This window comes from Brienomyrus brachyistius, chromosome 10 (genome assembly GCF_023856365.1).
Source record: "Brienomyrus brachyistius isolate T26 chromosome 10, BBRACH_0.4, whole genome shotgun sequence".
Classification (NCBI taxonomy): Eukaryota; Metazoa; Chordata; class Actinopteri; order Osteoglossiformes; family Mormyridae; genus Brienomyrus; species Brienomyrus brachyistius.
In genome coordinates, this window is record NC_064542.1 from 23,489,294 (window position 1) to 23,513,321 (window position 24,028).

The following is a 24,028-nucleotide window of genomic DNA, read 5'->3' on the forward strand; positions in this document are numbered from 1 at the left end:
TGATCATAGACCGGGGTGATGACAGTGAGAACAGTTGGATAACAAGCATGGGAAAAGCAAGTGAAATATAACTTGTGAACCCAATTGCATTCGTTTAGATATGGGGTAAAGTAGGCTTAGAAATGAGCTGTTGTAAGTGTAACGTTTTTAGGAAAGTATAGAGGAATATAATTACATTTTTAAAAAGACATGGCTTCCAACAAAGGAGGAACTGCTGGAGAGCAGTCATAGCTAAATTTGGGGGTGTCGTACAGGCATTCGGGGGTTGCCAGTGAGTTAGGAGTGGGGGATTTGTCCAGGAAGGGAAGAGGTGTTGGTCAGCAACAGTGCTGTGTGGGTGGGGGCTGTTTTCTAATGTAATTAAGGTCAGATGCCTTTTGCAGACCTCACTATGTGGGCTTTCTCATAGCTTATTAACTCCCTATTCATCTGGTAGGAAGAACAAAGCACTGTACATCTCATTTCTATTTCCTATTCAGGACTTTACGTCGCATTTCTAAGACAATAATTTTCTGCCTTGTTAAGATGCCACTGCATTTGTGTTGTGGTGTGACACAAAAAACTTCATCCGTCCATCACTCTTCTAACCGCTTACCCAGTACTGGGTGGCAAACCTCAAGTCCCTTGAGAAAGATTCCCACGAGTTCTGCTTCTTCAGGCTTTGTGTGTCTGCTTGGGCCTGACCTGAATTTCTGCCTATTGTACTTTGTCGGGCAGACTTAGGCCACCGGGACGATCCTTAGATTCTCATCAGTTTAAGTCCTCGGATTACCTGTGGGCCTGGAGATCAAAGGCGTGCCCACCAACCCAACCCAAAGCCCCACACCGGGTCTTGTTACTGTCACTCTTTCCATTGCGAAATGGGCCTTGCATGCACCACCGATGCAAGGTTCCACATGAGACACATCTGCCCATCTGCGTGCCCCCCTCCCCCCGCTGTATTAGATTGCTCTGGTTAGGGAATGAAACAAAGGGGTGTGTGATTGCTCAAGCAAATTGGCCGGTAAGAAACTTTCGCGAGGGCCCCTCCCCTCTCCGCTCCCACTCCTATACAGCATGTGTTTCGGATCGCCTTGCCGGTGGACTCCGAGTGGCACTGCAGTAGAGGCTGTGGCACAGGATTACTGCCGGGCCCCTTTGAAATCTTAATCTCTGTCCTTTGAAGTACTTGTACTGTAGAGCTGAAATAAATGTTAGGGTGGAAAGAGGGGCTCCAGTCAGCTTTCATTTATGCCTCATTGCCCCTCAGCTGCACCACAGCCCTGGCAGGGGTCCTATTACAGAGACCATGAAGTAGGGGAAGGGTGACCTGCCACTTGGAGATTAATGACACAAGACAATCCGATGGACTGTGACAAACAGCTAGTCACCTCTTTGATAACTTACAAAGGGAAGTTCAATTAAGCCATTTGAATTACTGCCCCGTTATTGTAATTAGGGGTTCATACCAATACCTGTATTGGAAATTAGAAAATTGTTGATAATTGCAGTCAGTTTGTGCAAAAGTTGTTTTCAAACTTAGAAGAGCCAGAAAGGCAGTATCGGTCTGCTGAAATATAGTCTAAAACATTTCTTTATATACCCTGCGATGGGCTGGCCCCCCATCCTGGGTTGTTCCCTGCCTCGTGCCCATTGCTTCCGGGATAGGCTCCGTACCCCCCGCGACCCAGTAGGATTTGGAAAATGGATGGATGGATGGATTTCTTTATATATATAAAAATAACCTTTTATTCTGCAATCATACTAATTACTCATAATGATTTTCATTTATTTTTCAAGAAACCAATAGAAACAAAAGAATGTGGCTTCATTGCTGTCAGCAAAACAGGGCCTAGGAGAATAAAGATTAATGCTATCAAGTCGAGATAATAGTTAACTTGAAGCTTTTGAGAAGGGACCTTAGTAAAGATTTTGCAGCGGTAATCTGGGATTTTTTCTCCCTCCTTTGATTGTTGAATCAATGCAGCTCAAACGTTAGTCAGGCATCAAGATGCATGACCCCACAAGCAAAAATAAACAACTACTTCTAAGCTCATTGCAAAACTGACGTGGCATAATCGCAGTCACTGCATTGGAAAAAGCCTGTAGCTTTAAAAGATGCACCATTAACAGTTTTACTTACACTCGTGGGTCCCTAAAAATAATAATATTTACAGTACAAAATTTAGGCACCATAACATGACTATTAATTTTGTCTATTACCAATCACTTGATGTATTTCTACAATGATTTACAGCAAAATCATCTGCATTTGAGTTTGTAAGACCTGATGATGTGTGCATTTTCTGCCTTTCACTGTGTCACCTGACATGAACCTGATCTTTCGCCGCCCATTTTCCCATTTGTGGGGTCAAATGCATGTCTTTGGGAGGTCAGGGGTCACATTGTCTGACCAGTTCTTTTTCCTCCCCTGCAATGGCTCTCATTGGTCAAGCCATACATAGACTGTAGTAACATAATTGTACCAATCATTGTGAATCACTGCTATAGAAGTACCTTGTACAGGATATATTGTTAGTCTTCTTGGCATAAATATATACATTTCTAGCGTGTTACATGCCAGCTGAACATTGCTGCTGCTCTAGTTTTCGTCAGTCATGGTTCCCAGGGACCAGATTCCATAACTTATAAGAAATTTGTGTAGAAAGTGAACAGACATGCCACTGTGAAACCAAAAACCCACTGGTGCTACAAGGATTAGTACCAATCGTAGTAGCCCCAGTGACTTCACAGTTTTTTGGGTAACCAGGGTATTCAGAAGCACAACTTCACCAGGACATATGTGACATTTCCTGCTGTTGGGGCTCGAATGTGCCAATAGGGATGGCTGCATTTTTTCACCACGGGGGATGTTTTGGGGTGGGGGGCTGGGGGGGGCGGATGATGGGGAAATGCGATAGTGAAGGGTCACAGGGCAGGTCTGGATCTAATCTCTAACAGGGCCAGCAAAAAACCCTGATGGCATACCGGTGTCTGGCAGATGTGGTCTCCTCTAATTGCAGACCCCCCCCACACACACATACACACACAGACACTTATAAACAATGATCTGAAGGGTGGGCAGGACACAAAGATGTGGAAGAAGACGAACAAGAGAAGATACAGAAAGACAAGCATACACAAATGCAGATATTATATTTTACTTTTAAATATCTTGTGGTTTTGTCTTAAAATACATACTAAACTAGGTTTAGTATTCCATTACCTTCTCCACTTTTTGGGACTAAGTTAGACCACCTAGACTAGTGTTGCAGACTCCTTGTGTTCTTGGTGTTTCGTCATTTAGCAAAGCAGAGAGAAAACATAACCCTCCAAATAAACTACTCGTCAAGTAGGAATGTGGACAGGGCACTGGAGTCTCTGGCAGTTCCCTAGAATATCTCTGCATTTCTTTGTTTTGTTTACCCTGCTAAACTCAAGCTGCAGTCTTAGTTTGCTTTACTTAGCAAGACACCTCACAGTTCATGACCGAGGAAGAGTGAAAAGATCCCTCTCTTTAGCTGCAACTACTGCTGTCTTACAGCATTATACTCAGTGCTTTCACAGATAATAGAGGAGCAAATCCAGACTCAATTATCTGTGTATCCAGATCTAGCTGTCTACCCCGAGGCTATCGTTCAAGCAAGCATTTACCTGTTGCTATAAATCATGTAGTGAAAACCATTTTAGAGTTATGCTTCTTCCTACATTCGTACTGTCAAAATATCAGAAACTATAATAAAACTGACATGTCAGCTAATAGAATCAGCTAAGCTCAGCGCATTAGGTATTTAGAATTAATTATTCAAAAGTATTTATACAAGCAGTGAACCATGAGATGTCATACTTTATCATTGCAATGCACTTCAAATGTGAGAAGCTGATAACCTAGTGGATATTATTGTTGTTCCTCCCGTGTCGTCTGGGACTTAATTAAAGTAAATAAATCCCAGGCTAACAGATAGAGCTCAGGGTTCAGGGCTGAGCCTGGCTTCTCCTGCGGATCATGACTTTGACATGCTACAAGTCTCAATTTAATACTCAGTTTGATTTGGTCTTCTGTTCCTGTCTTGTCTGTCTCATGTTCATAGTTTTGGTTTTGTTTTCCATCCTTCTCCACCAATGGCTTCTTCTCCAGCACACCTGGTTCCAGAACCTTCCAACCAGTCAGTGGCCCCAAGTTCCAACAACTGCCCATTTCCGGCAGCGTGTTTTAGGTGCCTTACTTTTATCTTACTATAGTAAACCCCGCTTCCATGTTGTGGATTGTGATAGTGGGCTACATTTTTGCATTTTTACTGGGTGCAGGTTCAACATCAATGAAATAAAAACTTTATTTGCGGCGCGAATGTGAGTGCAAGCATTGTGGAATGTTTCTTTTCATATATCGCATCACGGTTTCCTTTGACACGCACACACACACACACACACACACACACAAACACCTTGGGGTACAAGTGCACAGCCCATTGGAGATGAGAGTATTCTGCAAAGGATGGGATTTGAACAAGTGACTTTCAGATCACTGACACAGAGGTCAAACCCACTGAGCCGCCCTGAAGCATGGGAAGCGAGGTCCTAATTACCAGACAACACACAACCAGAATGTGTGAGACGGGAAGAACAATGCAGGTGATTCTTGACATCATGGAGTGCTTGGCAGCTCTATATTAGATCGTGCAGCCGTGGGGTGAGGAATTGCAGCTGCTACATGAAGTGTGCCCCCTTCCCACAGGTGACGGAAGTGCAGGCATAGTACTCACCCAGAGACTTGGGGCCCCTGCTTGTGTGGCCCGAATGCCTGCGCAGTTAATATTCACGGGCTGGCTCCTTGTAAAGGGAGCTGCTCCAAAGACAAGTTGACAAAGCATGTCCGTCTTGCACAAAGAGCTGTTGCCAAATGGCCCGTGTTAAAGGCGGCGGGGGAGGGAGGTCTCAACTTTGAGGGGGCAGTTATGTATATGGAGGAGAGGCAGTCTCTCAATGACGGCCGTCCAGCCCATTTGCTGTCTCTAAAATGTCTTCTGCTCCTTAAGACTGTCCGCCAAGTGTCTCGCTGTTTTTATCACACATATCAGTACATTTTGCAATGGTTACAGCCCTTTATGTCTGATTCTCTAACTTGAAAAACATCAGCCTCATCTTGTTCGATCCTTTTCCTAAAACAGGCTTCATCTATGATGCCCTCCCTCCACCGTCCCTCCCCTGGCTGAGAGGCCCCTGTTACCAAAGACAGTGTCATTTGGGTGAAACATGATTTATTCCCAGATTAGGTCTCTGGACCCCCTAATCATATCTTACTATTGCTTTTTTGCTATGTCACTTTTATTATTCTTCCAAACCAGAGGCTTCATGGTGCGAAATACAGGGGGTGTCAGTGTACATAGCACTTTGTGTCAAGAAACCTGCCGACGAAACAGGGGTCACTGTGACCCCTATGCCGCGAGACCCTTCCACATCTGTTGGGCCCCCAACGGAGACTTTGAGTGCCTGCCTTAACTAGACAGTTCTCACACTCTGCAGTGTTTCTCACTGTCTGCACTGCTTCTAAATAACATTACATTTACATACCTTTTGGCGGAATAGCCTGTAAATTTATTACTGAGCTATGTGGCATACACTTCAGGCCCAGTACAGTAAGTGGGATGGAAAATAGACAAACAGAGAAATGGATTATGGGTATTCTTGATTATTTTTTTTTTTCAGTAATAGGGTTAATAGAAAGACACTAATTTAATACTATTACTACTACTGCTGCTACTATTACTACTACTAACAATAATAATAATAATAATAATAATAATAATATACTTGTCTACTAAAATTTGTTTGAAAAATCTTTATCTTAAAATAAGGACCAGATGGATGGATTGATCAGGTGATATGTGTTACAGTTTCACTCAGTAATGGGTCTCTTTCGATATTGTATGGCTTTGATATGTACAAACCAGTTCCTCCCAGTCCCTTTCTGTGTGGTTTTAGTAAACATGACAAGCAGAAAGACCATCACACTGAATGTAGAAGTGACACATGTGCACATTGTGAAGGTTCCAGCCTCAATATCCACAACCCCCCACCCCCTGCCTGTGCTAAACAGTGATGTCATCTTGGACAAGAACATGGAGAAGCTGGCAGGTTGCCCGGGGTTCGAGTGGGGAAGGAAGGGCTGGGTGAATTTCTGCTGGCCCTCGCGTTGACGGCCGCAGAGATTAGAGTGCCCAGCTCCCAGGACGACAATTCGAAGGGCTCTCTAATTTAATGCCCCATAAGTCAAAAACAGCCGCATTTAACGAAAAAGAAAACACTACTGGGAGCATGTGGGGACAAGTGCTGGAATTAACCTCCCTGTCTTTGCACTCCTGATCCCCAGGTCCGCATTTCCAGGCCTTGTCCGGCCCCCCAATGTCGCCACCTGCTCCTGAGCTGTTACATAACAACAGGGCCCACTGTCTCATATGGGCCTTAAAAAATGACGGCCAAGCAAATCACTCTTTCCCCAGTCATGCCTGCTTCTCCTGTCAGATTTTGTTATGTGCTAAACTAACTGCAGCCGATTTTCAAGTTAGCAGCCTGGGAGTAGGAGTAATCTGACGCAGCCCAGTGCGTCCGGTCTTATTCAGAAATAATCCGAGAAACTAATTGTGCTTGACATTCCCTTTGTTGAGAGAAACCAGTTTCCTTGAGAGTTACTGTCACCTGAAAAATTCACATTCAAACTACGAATTAGCATTATCAGTGAGTGCTGAAGTCCTCTTTTCTCTTGTTCCTGGCGTGTGATGTGCTGGAGGTCATTTGACTAACTCATAATAACTGCACAGCCATAAATGTGTAGGATATAAGGCCCGAAAGTGAAAATCTGTGGAAATGAAAGACGAAAAGGCAAAACAGCACATACTCACTCACTGACTGTTACTCTCTGAGGCACACGGTGGGAAGACAAGGCCTGGCATGGAAAAGGGATGGAGAAATCCAGCAGAGGAGGGACCGGTGTGGGGATGTGATGGACAGCACTGTTTTGTGGCTGACAGCATGTAAATCAGAGAGCCTGTTGCTAGGCTGCCGCTGGGGAACAAAGAGAGCGACCAAAAAGCCAGTGGAGGCGAGAGCCACTGTTTGTGCTGAAAAAAAAAGACTTGGTCCTTATGGATGACTTTCAGCCCCAGTAATGGTGGTCATACAAACAGCCCGGGGCAGGGGGGAGGGCTTGCTTCAGAACTACCATAAAAGCTAAAGAGGAGCTGATGGAGTTTGTCCTCTACCCCCCCTGCAATGAAAACAGTCCTCTGATGATTCATTGGAAAGTTAGGGGCAAACTGTATTGGCGCTGCCACCATGAACGTGAAAACAGATCTATTTCCTCCCGTAACTGCGTTTGTGGCCGGCATTTGTGGTTCTTTCCAATGGCCTTGTTGTAAATACCCGTGTGGGACCCACTGAGCCCCTGGTGACACCCGTCCAACCCCCCAGCACCACACCCACCCTATCTCCACCACACCATGCGCACACACGATCACATGACCCACTCGGAGTCTTTCCAGCTTAAACACATATGTCATTCCCGACTGTTTTTATTTGGCGGAATGTTTATCTGGCCCTGCTCTGGAAACGTGAAGGTGTTTCTGATAAATAGGGCAAATTTGCTGCTGGTTCCTCCCTCTGTCTCACTGATGCCCCCCACCCTGTCACACAGAAATACTCTCACATTGTCTGCACATATTTGCTTGCATTTTTATAAAGCTACCACTTAAGTGAGATATCCACTTTCCTATTGTCTAGGTGAAACCACAAAATACTCTCGAAATTCTTGGTTTCCTTTTCTTTTTCGAAACAGGCCCTTGGGAGTGATCCGAATACCCCCAGCTTTAGCAATATGTGGCTAACGTGTAACCTCATAACCAAAAACGTGTGATTTTTTTAAAGATTGCAGGCGACTGTTAAAATGGAATGTTATAGAGAATCCCGCTATTTAGTCAACTAGTCTGTATGTTTATGGTGCACCTTCATGATTCATTGACCGGAGAAGAATTTCTGTACCCAAAGCAGCGGATGGTTGTACAGAGGAGGTGCCTGAAGCTCTGCGTGAACTTCAGGGCTCAGCGGGGGGGAGGATGTGCGCTGACTTCCGGTGCGTTGTTAACATTTCCACCAGTGAATTGCTCATCACTCAGCGTTATAAAGGCAGCACAAACAAAGGGAGACTGGACAATACCGCTCCGTGCTTCATATAAACTGCTGAACTTTCTGTCCCTACAGAGAGCTCTATAATCAGAATCAGATTCTTCTTTGCCTCATGACCAAGACTGGGAGAAATTCTTGTTGATACAGCATACAGGGGTTATGTACATAACAATAGACTATTAATAACTACAGACAGAATAAATTCAAGGCACAAAATACATGACAGAGAGGAATAAATGCAAGCTAGGTAAGACATAGAGTGGTATGTGTAATATGAGTAGCGTGTTGCTGTTATTTCACACATTAACAATGCAGGCAATATCACATCCTTAATTTCAGTACTGCACCCGGCCGTGGCCAAGATTGCTAAAGTTTTTAAGCACAGAAAGCCTTTAAAAGCAAAGCAGAGCAAGTGACTTCGACAAAAAAGGAAAGCTTAAGAAATGCTTCTTCTAAAATGGCTGTAAACAACCTAGTATACATAGTTCTTTTTTTTTTGCTATTCGTTTTTGAAAAATCGAATTTACTTTATTTATCCAAACAAATGACTGAAGATTGTAGGAGCCAGTGAAGAGAAGCAGGAACTTGGCTTTGGGTAGAGGATGTGAAAAAGAGGGTGGAGTGAAGTAAAGATATGAGGTTATAGGTTTATTTCCTAGGTTTATTCAGTCTTGCATAATATATTACCATGGAGGGCCATAGGTAAACCCCAGCACCCCCATCAGGCTCTGTTCCTACTCCTTCGGTTCACCTCTGTGCACATTCCTATCCAACATTCCTACAGTATCAGGAGTCGGTGAAGCAGTAGTTACATGCTTTCTCTCTGTAATTAGCCATGCCATCTGCACAGACAAAGCATAAAAAGCACTTTGGTTATGATATACCAGGTCGCACTTGCTCGCCCCCTACTGGTACAGTGATAAAGAGGTTACAGAATCTATGGTCATGCTACGTCTAAAGACCAAACCTTATAAAGGAAACCGTCATTTTGGTTGCTAGCCCTAGCCTGTAGAATCCACCGACATGATTTACGGCGGCAAACGGCCCCCCAGATGTGGCAGCTCTGTGAGAGAGACTTTCTGTGCCATGATGATACGCTGCGACTCCAACTTTAATAAGCACCCTACGTATGACTGAGTTGCCTGAGGAGAGCAGATCAGAGCGCTGCAGTACAGCAAAGGCTCACAAGGAAGCCACAGGAATCCGCAGAGCTGTAATGACACGGTGTATACTTGTCAAAAAACAACAAACACGTACACACACTGAAAAACAAAGGTTGCTCATCAGGACACTTTGCTGGCGAACTTTGCTATACTGCACTATTGAAAACAGGAACTCCTACCACATAAATATATGCTCCATTACTAATAATTTTATTTACATTAACTTATTCAATGTATCGGTTCCATCTTATTTATCAGTGGTTTAAGAATAATTTTTGATTCTGAACCACAGCAAAACCGTATCCATGTGTTTTACAATAAGATGTAAAATCTGTAATAATTTCATTGTTATCATTGACCACAGAGAAATTGGAAAAGTGGATGAGTTTAAATATCTGGGTGTTGCTTTGGATTCTCATCTTAAATTTGAGTCTCACATCAAGAAAGTGGCCAGAACCATTAAGACCAACCTCAGCTGCTTCTGTCTGATAAGGGCATATTTACCTGTAAAAGCTGCCCAGTTGTACCTGCATGCCATGATTCTGTCTCACCTCTTACACTGTGTAACTTTTTTTTGTTTGGAGCCAAGCATCTCAATCTGCTTTAAAACCTGTGATGTGTCTGTACAAACAACCCCTAAAAGTCTTGGACCAAAAATCGATGAAGTGGCACCACTGTAAAATACAGGTGAAGTACAATCTCCTAAATTTTGACAATTTTATAAACTACTTTTTTTATAAAACTGACATTTAAATGCCTCGATGGCCTTGTCCCCGACTTGGTGAGCAGAATGACTGTAAAAGCCAGCAGCACATGAGCCCCAACAAGAGGAGCGGCTAATGGAGACTGTAAACCAACAAAATACAAACCATCCTTTGGTCAAACCTCGTTGTCATTTAGAGGACCTCAGATTTGGAATAAGTTACCATCAGAAATAAAACTGTTACCAAATGTCAGGGTCTTTAGCTCCCAGGTGAAAAAATGGCTGAAACAAAAACAAACCTGTGAACACTGATGTTTTATATTAGCTATATTAATTAATTTGCATTCATTTCTTGAGTGCGTGTGTGTGTATGTGCGTGTCTGTGTGAATTGATAGTTGCTGTTATTGTCTATTTTTAAAAGTCCAACCATGGACTAGGTTTGAAAATTAGCCTCTGGCTAGAAAACCTCTGTACAAAACAACGGGTGCACTGTTTTTTACATGTAACATTGTCTTTTGTGCTGTCCTTGTTCAATAAATCCAATAAATAAAATGTATTCATAGATCAGGACTTCAGTATTACTGACATGAAAGGAGTAAGATGTAGTTTGCTGGCAAGGCCACTGACCTGTTTGTTTATGCGACAGTCACCTTATCAGGAATGAAACTGAATTAAGAGAAAAAAGGCATGTTTTGAAAACAAGTATCCGAACATTATTCAGTGTGTTTATCTGACTCTTGGTAGCCATGTTAGTCATCATGCTTACAAAAAAGCAATGCTTCATCACAGGCATGATTCATATATGTCTGTATTTTTTGCATTTGATGGGTGTTTCAATTAAAACTCATACTGAAATTGAGTATGAAATAAGCATTTAAGGAAAATGGCAAGATGGATTCCATTTTTTGTTATTGTTAAATTTGTTGTTTTCAATTTTACATTGGATAGTTTTTTTTCCATGTATTATTCATAGAAAAATATAGCTGATCAAAAGATGCGTTAAATGTTATGCAAGTATGATGAAGTTGCCTGATATTATGGGAAGGCTGGCCTGTGAAAATCAGCAGGCGAGAATTTTACGGATAACAACAGACTGTAAAAACACACACATGTGTCTGGATGTAAGTCTGATTTTTTAAATTGGACTGTTGGCCCCCGGCATCAGAAAGTGTCCTACAGTGGTACAAACTGCCAAATAAAACAGGGAAACTGCCCTGTTAAGTAACCTACAATCAACCAATTAAGTGAGTGGGGGGGAGGGGAGGGCGCTTGTCTGGAAGTGGGGGGGGCTGCAGTAGAACATTCCGTGAGGTCAGTCACATTTGGTCAGGCTTTGTTGTCCTTCACTGTGATGTTTACAGACGCAAAATGTAGCAAATATCAAAAATGAGTGGGGGGAGGGAGGGGGGCTGAAATATTGAGGAAGGGGTGTCTACATTAGAGAAACAAAGTGAGTGTGGGGTAATGATTGATGTCCGTATGGAAATCAGTGATAATATTAACAGAAAGAGTGAGGTGGTGCTGTGATAACAGAAGAATTTCTCCATGCTAATGATTTATTATTTTTGCAGAGTTCAAGACCAGACCATGAAACAAACATGGGATTTTAATATGAGATTTATTCAAATAAACAGTAAGCAGTTGCTCTATGTTGTATTGCACTTAATTACCAAATGAAACCGCTATCTGGTTTCTAGCCATCTGAATAACAACTACAGGATACGGGAAATAAACTTTTCTTTTATAAACAAATTCATCATGAGCATCCAAGCACAGCTGAAGGTGGAAACATTTATGAATTTTTCATCTATAAAATATATATTTTTTTCATACTAGCAACCTTAGTGACAATGATGGGATGGAAACTTTGATCAGCCCTGCCCAACTCCGCAGACTGAGAAACTGAAACTTCTGCTTAAAATTTGCAGAAATTCCGCTAAGAACCTGTTGTTGCTGCCTTGATCGTGGAAAGTATGTGATTGGTCAAGCAGCACATCTAGCTGAACAAACGGTTGTTTATTTGGATAGAAAAATCATGAAAACAGAAGACCGCTGTGACAAATATCAGCCACATGTCTAGCGACGTCATCTCCTGGACCCTTTCATGATAGACGTGAGAAGGTCAGCGGGGTTCCTACTGTAAGCTGTTGGTAAACAGCACTTAGCTTTCCTGTTCCAAATAAATCACATAGGTCAGTATTTCCCAACCCGGTCCTTGGGGCACCCCCAATCAGTCCACATTTTTGCTCCCTCCCAGCTCTTGGTAGGGAGCAAAAATGTGGACTTTTTGGCAGGGAGCTGGGAGGGAGCAAAAACTTGGACTCTCTGGGGTTTCCCCGAAGACCGAGTTGGGAAATACTGATCTAATCAATCACACGAGGCAAGGGAAAAACAAGAAAAATAACAAATGTATGATAGAAATTTCACCTTTATGAGAACCTCTATCAGAATTATTCTGTTCCATTCAAATAATTTTTTAGAAATAAAAAAGTACATTTAGACAGTGGAGCTTCGAAAGTGGCGTCTGGCTGTGGGAGGTTTGGTATAGAATGTGCTGGGGGCCAGTAGCCCCCGCAGGCGGGACAGTGGGCTCTGGGATCTGTGATTCTGGCACAGGGAGTGAGAAGCCAAGTGCCCTGTGATTCATGCTATTGTTCCAGGGCGGATGACACTGCGAAGTCAGGAGCAGATCCGACACCCCATCCAGCCAATGAGGCATGGGTCAGTTCTGAAAATGACCAACACAGCGAGCATTCAGACAGACACAATGCCAGGCGTAGCCGAGCCTCACAGCAGGCTGCTGTCACCTCCCATGGTACATTGACACAGCACAAGATTAACATGCAGTCCATACGATAACTGGATCTGTGCGGTATAGTGACAGACTCTGCCTGGATGGTAATTTATGTAACTCATTTCTCTGTAAAATATGCTGGGTAACACCAGCCACCATCTGCACCTTCCTAATTCTAAGGGGCACTAACTTAGCCTTTTAGATGGCAGTGTTTGTGGGTAAAGAGCCAATAGGAAACTTTACTAAAGGTTTCAGACTTTGTTCCAAATCTCTGGAAGGGATCTGATAAATTGTCTATAGGCCAGTTACAAACAGCTTCTGCGTGTATCCAGGACATTAAAATACAAGACGTATTATCCTGTAAAGCACAAGTGCTTACGGGAAATCATTTCTTCCCAGGGAAAAATATCCACAGGGCGCCAGCATGACCTCTGAGAAAAGACCAAGTCTGCAGGAAACACTGTGTTTCGCAACCTGCTCAATAACACAATTGTTTTTATTTATGGTAATCCCAAGGATCTGCAACCTCATTGAAGCCTCATTGGTAAAATGTTCCTCTGCAGTCACGAGAAGCTACATTTATGTTCAAGCAGATTTTTTAATATGCAGTGAATATAGATTTTGTATTAAATATTTTTACATGATCCATCTTCCAAATGCTTCTCCCTTCTGTAAAGGGTAATGGGGACCCCATCACAGGGCACAAGGCAGGGGAACACCCAGTACATAATGCCAATCCATTGCAGTTAATCCATTACTTATCTGTACTGTTGAATGAAACAAGATAACCAAAAGAAAAGCTGCACTGTGTATAGAGCAGAAATGGGATCTCAACCAGGAACTCTGTGGCAGTGGGCACTGCCCCCAGAACCACTGTCCCAGCCTGTGTCACTTATCATTATTGCTAATTTAACTAACAAATCAGCATATCTCCGGTATTATTTTCTACAAGGATCATTTGCAAATTACAGTCACTGCCTGTGATTGGAATGCGATTGGAATATCACCTGTTCATTTCCCGTGACCAGCAGAGTGATTTCACTGCTGGCCTATTGAGCAAAGCCCTAAAACCTCCCAGCCTGTGCGCCTTATCTTTATCATTAATTTAACAAACAGAATATTGTATTATTATCTTGCAGGGATTATTTACAAATTACAGTTACTGCCCGTGACTGGAAGGTTGCCGGTTCGATTCCTGTAGCTGAAAGAGTGATATCACTCTTGGCCCATTGAGCAAGGCCCCAAAACCCCTTAAAATCCCCCAATCTGGGGATTGCATGACCCTGCTTTGTCAGTGTCATGTTACTTTGGGTAAAAGCGTCAGCTAAATGAGAAACTGTAAATGTCCACCCCCTACTACATACTCATTAGCTAATGACACAGTTACATTAATCCTGGTGTCATGATTTGAGCAGGACACTGGTGTCAACTGAAATCTTATCCCATACATACTTCTATACACTATGTGGACAAAAGTATTGGGACACCAGCCATTACACCTACAGGCATTTTCATGACATCTCATTCTAAATCTATAGGCGTCAGTATGGTGTTGCCCCCCCCCTTTGCAGCTATAACAGCTGCCACTCTTCTGGGAAATCTTTCCACAAGATTTTGGAGTGTGTCTGTGGGAATTTTTGCCCATTCACCCAAAAGAGTGTTTGTGAGGTCAGGCACTGATGTTGGACATGAAGGCCTGGCTTGCAATCTCTATTCTAGTTCATCCCAAAGGCGTTTGATGGGGTTGAGGTCAGGGTTTTGTGTAGTTCTTCCACACCACTTGCTTTGTGCGCTGGGGCACAGTTATGCTGGAACAGAAAAGGGCCTTCCTTCCACAAACTGTTTCCATAAAGTTGGAAGCATAGAATTGTCCACAATATTCTGGTATGCTGAAGCATTAAGAGTTCCCTTTACTGGAACTAAGGGGCCCAACCCCTGAAAAACAGCCCCATACAGTTACCCTCCTGCACCAAACTTGCAGTTTGCACAATACAGTAAGGTAGGGTAATGTTCTCCTGGCATCTGCCAAACCCAGACATCAGACTGCCAGACAGAGTAGTGTGATTCGTCACTCCACCAAACACGTTTCCACTGCTCCAGAGGCCAGTGGCGGTGTGCTTCACACCACTTCATCTGATGCTTGGCATTGCACTTGCTGATGCGAGGCTTGCATGCAGCTGCTTGGCCATGGAAGCCCATTCCATGAAGCTTCTGCTACAGTGTTTTTGTGCTGCGGTTAATGCCAGAGAAAGACTTGAACTCTGCAACTATTTAGTCAACAGAGTGTTGGTGAAACACTACACACCTTAGCACTGCAACCCACTTTGTTACTTTACTCTGCTACTTTGTGCCTGAGTTTCTGTTGCCCCTAAAATAATGCCAATACAGTTGACCATCAAATATCCAGCTGGGAAGAAATTTCATGAACTGATTTACTGCAAAGGTGATATCCTATAACAGTACCATGCATGAATTCGCTCAACTCTTCAGAACAATCTGTTCTTTCACAAATGTTTGTAAACCTGACTGCATGGCTACAGTATGTCCTTGATGTTATAGACCTGTGGCAATAGGTCTGATCGAAACACCTGAATTCCATGATTAAGAGGTATGTCACAATACTTTTTTCTATATAACGTATTTGAAAAGTCCAACACCAGACACCAGCCTCTTTCCCCTGTTGACTGAGTAGATGCTCCACACAAATCCCTTAATATTTTGGAGTTAATGTGGATGTTGACATCTGTGCTCCAGGGCCCAGATGACCAACAGATGCTTAAATGAGACATGTTTGTTGTGGCTCTGTGCCTGTGTCTGCAAGGTCATTAGTTTGAATCTCATCCTCTGAGTCATCATCCAGAGAGTCATATCTCTGTTGGTCCTTTGAGCAAGGGTTAGTCCCCAAAAGTCCCCAAAATGCCCCAGGGTGACTGAATAAATGGCCTCACCTCGGACCCCAAACTTGACTTTCAACTGTATGTGTGTATATGTGTCTCTAAGGTGAGCAGGATGGGTTATGTGAAAAGAAGCATCCAATGTACCTGTGCAATGTGCCAAGTGAGGCTTCATTTTATTAGATGCTTACGCTGGTTGTGCGTGCAGGTGTACCTGTTGGTGGGAGGGCTCAAAGCTGATCTGGGAACAGCCAAGGGCAGTCAGAATGTTCAGTGTGGGCGCGGCAGTCTTTTTCCGATGTAGTGAAAGTGATGTGAAGCCTGCCCCCCACTCCGAGCCACAGCTGCCTTCCCCAGTATGTGCGGGGTTGAAATGCGGTTCAGTCCAGCTGACCTGCTGTTTCAGGAATACCCCCCTAGGCAGCTTTGTGCATGATACCATCACTCTCTGTAAGCCTCGCTCTGGATGGGACAGCAAACTTGGCCCTATGACATGGCACGAGGGGGGCGGGGTTAGGTACTTTATTTGGATACGGGAGTGGGTGTGGGTTTAACAAAACCGTTGGGAGGAACAAAAACAGGAGACAGCAGTTTTGGCGTCAGCTCAAGCGAAACACAAGAAAACAAAATAAGAATTCTGTCTTGGAAAAGGCAGCAGTGAGGTCTGAGGGTGTGTTCTGGCCCTGAGAGAAATATGGACTTATATGGCTATTCGTTTGAGACTGTGTTCTGGTTCAGGTAAAATGAATGATTGCAAGCACATCCACCTCACTAGTCAATAACTTCCATTTCACCGACCACTGACCATCCGTTTCAACCCACACTGTCATGAACCCAGCATTGACTTCACCCCCACGAGTCCTGTGACCAAACCCAGCTCTAGGAAACCATGCTGGATCGGTGCACGCTCCTGTCCCAAAGCTCTGGGGTAAGGCTGGCCAACATAAATCACTCCCTTAACTAAGTGTCAGTTATCAGCTAAGAACATTCACCTGTCTGCAGTATTTTGGCAACTTTAAAGGATTTCCCGGCACAAAAGAATCTGAAACACCCCTTCCTGCTGTTTCCTGTGTAGTTTCCTTCAAGGTCACTGGCAATAAAGCACACTAACACACACTCATACATATGGAGGACACACACTGGTGTTACCATGCCAACGTAGAGCTACACTGGTACATAGACAGACAGACAAACAGACAGACAGACAGATAGACAGATAGATAAAGGTAACATATGTGAACTATATCTATCATAGCTGTAATTTGGCATCTGTACAGGAAATTCTCACCTGTAATTGCTGTTGAACCAAGGATATGAAGTGAGTACAGAAATAAACTAGGTCATTCTGATAAGACGATTCTGACCCAATTAAATTTTAATTAATTTTTGAAGCAGGACAGTGCTGCCTGTAAACAGGACACCAGAGAGGTGGTGATTATTTAATCCAGATTGAAAATGGGAGGATAAACACCTGACCAGAGCTGTATTAGCCATGTAATTTAATTTTAAAAAATTGCTGTGGTGCAGGTGGGCGCAGTACAAGCTGAATAAGAAGGACACTGACAACAGAGACCTGTAGTGCATTTACACCATGACCATTGCATTCCCTGGAAAGGGCTCCGATCCTTTTCAGCGGCGTGTAGCCAGGGCCTGATTACCTAGATGTCTCATCTGGGTCCAGCCGTCTGAAAAGGAAGCAGGTGATTACAAGTGAACTTCAATGCAGAGCCACCGAAATCTCTTCTCAGGGAGGGAGGTGAGGGGAGGTTGCTGGTGCTCTGTGGACAGAGTGCCTTTGTGTTAGGCCATATGGAGGGGAGGGGTGACCGAAGCCTCAATCCAGCACAGCGCTGACCCGGTTTCCACACACAGTGTTTCACAGTGCGCTCTACTCACAAGGTGCTGCCTGTTATGCAATGGGGAAGATCTGTGGGGGGGAGGGGGGGGTGAGGTAGAGGATGGGGGATCCGTTTTTCAACAAGAGGACTGCGTGACAATCCAGAACAATACCGGCCTATTTGCTCAAGGCTGGATGAAAGGCGCAGACATCGCGGTACTCGCCAGCGGGAGTGCTGCAGCCCGGAGTGGGCCCAGCTGGGGTGTGTTTAGTCCCAGAGAGTCGTCCGGTAACTTATACCTATTAAAATAAAGAGCCCAAAGAAAGAGATTAGGCTGCTTGCGGAGGGACGGCTCTTGAGCCGTAGAGAATCACAATATCCAGGCCGTGGGAGTGAACCGGTAGGCAGCTGTGTCGTGTTGTTGTAATTACAGTGATGTCATTTGCCATGCACAACAATCATTATCAGATTACACAAAAGGCTTTATAATGTGTATTTTGTAAGGAAAAAGATACATCTTTAAATCTTTATTGTGAAACAGGAATAGATCCACCTTGTGAACAGTGTTTTTTTTTTACCTGTCCTGGGGGTGGCGGTGTGGGGGGAACTGAGTCTGTTAGCCTGTGGCTACCTGCAGGTGGGTAATAATTCTACTTTGCTTCGTTGCCTCTTACCAATGGCTAAGAGGAATTCTGCTGAAAGAAACTGGAAGCCTTCATGTTGTGAACTGAACATCCACATCAGTCAGCAGGATTTGGGGGGGGGGGGCAGGGGTCAGCTAGCCTTCAGGCATCTAAAAGGACAAAAGATGGAAGCGAAAGAGCAAAGGAGTCGGTTGGCCAAAATAAGCCACCAGGGGCGGGGATTAATGGCACCTTTATCACCTGGCATCGTACACACTTTGCGTGCCACAGGCAGATACAGGCGTCTCTGAAGAAACCACCCCAAAGCACCTGGATGCTGGCTTCCTGCACATCTTTGGACTGCACTGGATTTTGGGAGAAACGATTGCAAAAGACACCCCCCCCCCCAGCGCCACCACATACGCATTCCCCACGCAAATTCCCGGAGTGCTTCTCATGTACAAGCCCCATTTAAGATGACCTCATTCATCCGGCGAATTCTGCTATATTGCCAACTTCAAACGGAGTTTTTTGCGTTTACAAGGCACGTTCTCCCACATAGTTGTTTTGTTTTGCCAAACAAAGTGACCGCAAATGCGTGCCTGCCAAACCCATCCATCGCTCCCTCGTCCGGGCCGATTTCCCATAGTACCAAAGAAAGAGGAGCTAATATTCAGGAGTCTGCAGCTGCAAGGGTCTGTTGTCCCCCTCCTGTTGTGGTCACCAATATATGCCAGCTTCTTCTTTACACAATATACGGCTCGCTGATAAATGCTCATCAGGTGACTTCCCTGTGGCTATTGCACAGCTAGGAGTGTGCAGTTTGTCAGGAGTGAGATACACTAAATCTTTATTGTAATACAGGAACAGCTATTTTACCTGTCCTGGGGGGTGGGGGGTGGGAGACATAGACAAATGTCCTATGATGCCAACCACTTCAATCCTAAAGGCTCCCACAGGAACCCGGTGCTGTGTATGCAAGAGGCTTCCTGGGGGGTTGCCTTTGTATGAGTCTCTGCGGACGGCAGTGGGGAAGCGGCCACCTGCTTTGCTCTCTTCAGAGGTAAATTAGGTGACCGCCGGTGCGCTGATCCCACTTTTGCCTGTATCGTGCATGTGTGCATTATGTCCCGAGCCATTGTGTGCAGCCCGACGTGCTGCCAGATGGGGAAATGTCCAGATGCAGGCACACATGCCACAGCTTGTCAGGCTGGCGGACTTGCAGGCACATTGAGCGGGATGGCAAAAGACCTGCACCATTCGTCATATACTGTAGTCACTTTTCCATTAAATGACAAAGAAGCCACCTGCTGCTGAGTGCAGATTGACTGCATTTACAGGCAGAACATAGGGCACCTAAAAGAAAGAAATATCATAAATATGCGAAAAAATATATAACTAATGGTCACAGATTTAAATGATTGGCAGTGGTTTTATCTGTGCAATGGTTTTGCCAATATTATATGAACAGTACGTTTGTTTTTTTGCTAGAAAAACAGACCTTTTTTGTGAAAAAGCCAGGCAATACATTCTGGGTTTCCTCAGTAAATAAACAGCTTTGGACTGGTTTGTCCCATAGTTAAAATCAGACTTGGCAAGCAACTCTGTGCCAAGGTTTCTGGTAGCCAGAGAACCATCAATCCTTTCTTCAGACAATAGAATTCTATTTCCTGACCCAAATAGCCACTTTGGCACTGTGGATTAACAGAAAATAAACAGAGGCTTTTTGCCAGCCAAAGAAAGGGGGATTTAACTGACACTGAAGGGCTCCACTCTCAATCTGCGTGGGTAGGGGCTGGGGACGTGAGAGGGACCAGGCTGGGTGTGTGCTCTGAGCAACACCATTATTCATTTACCTACATCTCTCACATTCGAGCTGAACACCAGTAAGGAAAGTGATTTACCATAGCACATTGGTGTTTACCATATTTTACCTTCCTCTTTGATTGTAAATTCTCCTTCAGTTATTAACTAATTTATAAAGCTGAAGATATAAAGTGCACAAAAGCTGTAAGCATCTTCCCAACCTTTGAGATCAGTCACGATGCAAACACATCTTCAACTTTCCCTCCAATAAAAATTCAATTCAGGTGTTATTAACTTACTACAGGGATGGTGTTTTGGTGGGAAGCCCCTAACCAGTAGTGTTTAGTTTCCTGGGTCACATGGGTGTGAGGAGGGCGTGCCAATGTGATTTACTGCACAGATCTACCTTATGCTACTCGCTGTGGGTTGATTATAAGCATCATGGAGTCAAAGCGGCTGTTAAATGGATAGCACATTATAGAGAACCCTGAGTTCAGATTGGCCATCAAAGGATTCCTAGTTATACAACTTGGATGCCCAAGGCAGGAGAACAAAAGCCAGATTCATCACAATTTGCATAGAGAGACTCATTTGAAAGTGTTTTAGTGACAATGTAGCATCTTGTTCTTTTCAAAGATGCAAGCAGTTAGCAGTAAGTCGATCCATGGACTCACTTTGTCACTCCATATTATTACGGTGTCCATGTCCTGTTTGTCTGGCTCTTGAATTAAGGGAAACAGTGTATTCTACAGTAGTGAGCTGAAACAAGGTATGAATGCCGCTTCGAGAGTAAAATGATCTGAGAAAAGTTGGAAAGAAGCTAATTCCAAGGAGGAAAGTGCATCTTTCACATTCTTGACATAAAAACAACAATAGAGAAAAGTGATAATAAGAAAAATATATTACTCTAAAGAAAGGAAGCGAATGTGTGTCTGAGTTTTTAATGATGGTACGTGGAAGTCAGTTTCAGTTTCAGTTAAATAATGTTGCCCTGATCTGACTGCCAAAGATGGGCTGGCTGCCACGTTAGCTACAATTTATCTGAAATGTCTGTATTCCTGACTTTGCAGCAGAGTAGTAGGGCCCACCCAGACAGATTCTGGATAATTTTTGTAATAAAAATTGATCTTGGCCATCACAAAATAAAAGGTAGAATCAGCTCTGGTCTTGAGTTTACAAAATGATGTAGCACTTGATGTACAGTAATTCAAGCAAGACCTAAATTTTAGATTTAAATTTTAAACAATGCCTCAGTGTAAAATGGGTTTTATTGAGGATTATGGGTTGAACTTTGACCTGGCCCTACGTTCACACGTTTTCCAAAATAACTCAGGGCTGTGTGAAAGGGAGCCCCGTGACATGCTGGAGGAGAGGTATCCGTGCCGACCAAACAGCACTGGGCATGCACAAAGATAAAGGACGTCAGCTGCCATCACCATAGACACGGCCTTGACATCACCCTGCTGTGGCCTGCTCTTTCCCAAGACAGCCGACCTAACCAAAGCGGGCTGAGGGCAAAATCAGGGGCGGGCACACACACAGAACCAACGTGTGCTGAGCACACAAGGCAGCTGTGTGTCCGATGATGTCAGGCCCACTTCCCACAGAGGGGTGCTGAGAAACAAATGGGTGAACCCAGGCCCCGTTTTTGCCATTCTAGGAATAAAACAGGAAATTAATGAGATTCACATCACAGGGTAGGGTAGTCAAAGCCTCCATTGACACTGATGGTCTGTATCAATCAGTCAGAGAGGCTGGAGAGAGAAAAGACTTGAATTGGGCCTGTTTGCTTTGCAAACCTTTAATTTGCTGCTACCAGGACAAAGGACACAAAATCAATTGCAAAGGCTACAGGCTGGGAAGTGAACCACTCTCTTTTTAAATTAAATAAATGACTAATTACTAAATTACTAAATAACGATTTAAAAAATAATTATGAGAATCTGTGGCCAAAAAATTAATAAGCTGATAAGTGAATATTTCACAACTAGTAGAATATTGTTTTCCTATTGTACTAAGCTTGAACAGCAAGCATTTCTACACGTCTAACAAATCTTATCATCTTGTCATGAGGGTTTGCCTCATGGTGCCAGTAGGCTGCTTAGCGCGTGGAAAGCACCTGAACAACCACATAAGCAGGGAAAACTTCATTCAAGAGCGGCGATAAGGCATTTTGTGCAACTTTAGATTAAACTTTAGGTGCATGGGGTGGCAAGCAAAATGTTCAGCGAAAGATGGTGTTTGTCCGTATAGCTTTGCAGTCCTATTAGCACGTTAACAGCACTAGAGTCCGGGACATTCCTCAGAACACAAGACTCATCTCCCAGAGTGCGTAAGAGGAATGTGACCATTGGGTCATTTCTCAGAAAGCAGACAGATAGTGAAAGTGATATGTAGATGTTGTAAGTTCTTAGATAAATTTTGGGAGGGGACGTATCTGAAACACTCTTTGATCAGCTGATCATTTAACTGGTTTGACGTTAGGTTATTGGTTCTATTACTGTTATGACAGATTATCAATTAGCTGAAAAAGGAGAATAAAACTGATAATAAAAGCACATGGGAGACAAAGTAAAAAGTGGGTGTACAGTACTATACAAAGGACTTAGGCAGTCACAGAAAATGATGTTTAAATGATTTTTGGTGGTGTAAATCTATGATGCCTGTCAAAGTGTGTCAGCTTAGCCATTTCAAAACAAATGAGGGGAACGTTAGGATGATCCCAAAGGCCCCTCAATAACATTGGTCCTAAAAAAGTAAACATACTTGGAAAGTATTGTTTGGGGCCCCAAAATATCTTGACAACTAGGATACAATTTTTGACTCACTCATCCATCCATCCATCCATCCATCCATCCATCCATCCATCCATCCATCCATCCATCTATCTATCTATCTATCTATCTATCTATCTATCTATCTATCTATCTATCTATCTATCTGATTGGAGTGCCCTCAAGAAGAGGTTTGGGAACTGAAGCGGTCTTCTAGCCATCAAACAAGATCTCAATACCTTTATGGAATTCTTGTTCATTTTTATCATTACTGTTAATTTTCATATATTGTACTGCTAAATTATGCGTTTTTGTTGTTGATTTTAGGTTTTTTTAGCAAATATACACTTACTACCTAAATAAACAGCTTTAAACATTTCCTTTACATTAGACTTTTGCACAATAATGTATATTAAAGAAAGTATGGAAACAGCAGAGTTTCCGTCTGGATAACCTTTCTGGATAATTTATCCATGGGAAATTGCTAAACAGTTTGTGACTGCCCCCTGCAGTATTAAATAGGAGAAATTGTAACTGAGAATACAATTAAATGGTCTTTGATTTACTATAGGGTTTCTTTAATCAAAGTTTTTTTTAGATTTTGATATTTGGAATTATTAAGCTTCTTATTTACACATTTGGGTATGTTACAAAATTACACATTATAGCTATTAAAAATTCCCATAAATTCCACAGTATTACTCATTTTCACCGTTAAGTATTTGTGTTCTCAATCCTCATTCAACACTGTGTCAATTGGAAATATTGCAGATGCCTTCGTTTTCATGAACTCTTCGCAAGAGTAATGTAGGAGACGCATATGGTACTAAAAGTAAGGAGTAACATAAAGGTTAACGCTCTGAATTGTAAAAGAAAAAATACTGAACATAAACTGACTTGGTATAGCTATATAAACAAAGATAACTGTAGGTAACAGTTCAGAATAGTATGTCCCAGTCGAGCAGTGTATTGCGTCTTCCATTGCATTTTAGGGTTTCAGACCACAATAAAACTTGTACCTTTGTCATTTCATGTTCTTCCTCACTGAACCATAAAGACGAATGACATAATCATTAATGAATGTGCTTTTATTAATTAGCTCTATCTCTCTTGCTTCTGGTGTATAAAGATCGGGCATGTTCACATACCGAAAAACAAAAACGAATAACACTCATAATATTTTAAAATAAAATTAATTTCTTATACCGCGAACACAGTATTTTAAAAGCTGATAGATCGCACGTTTCGACACGCCGCAATGCCTCAGGTTACGGT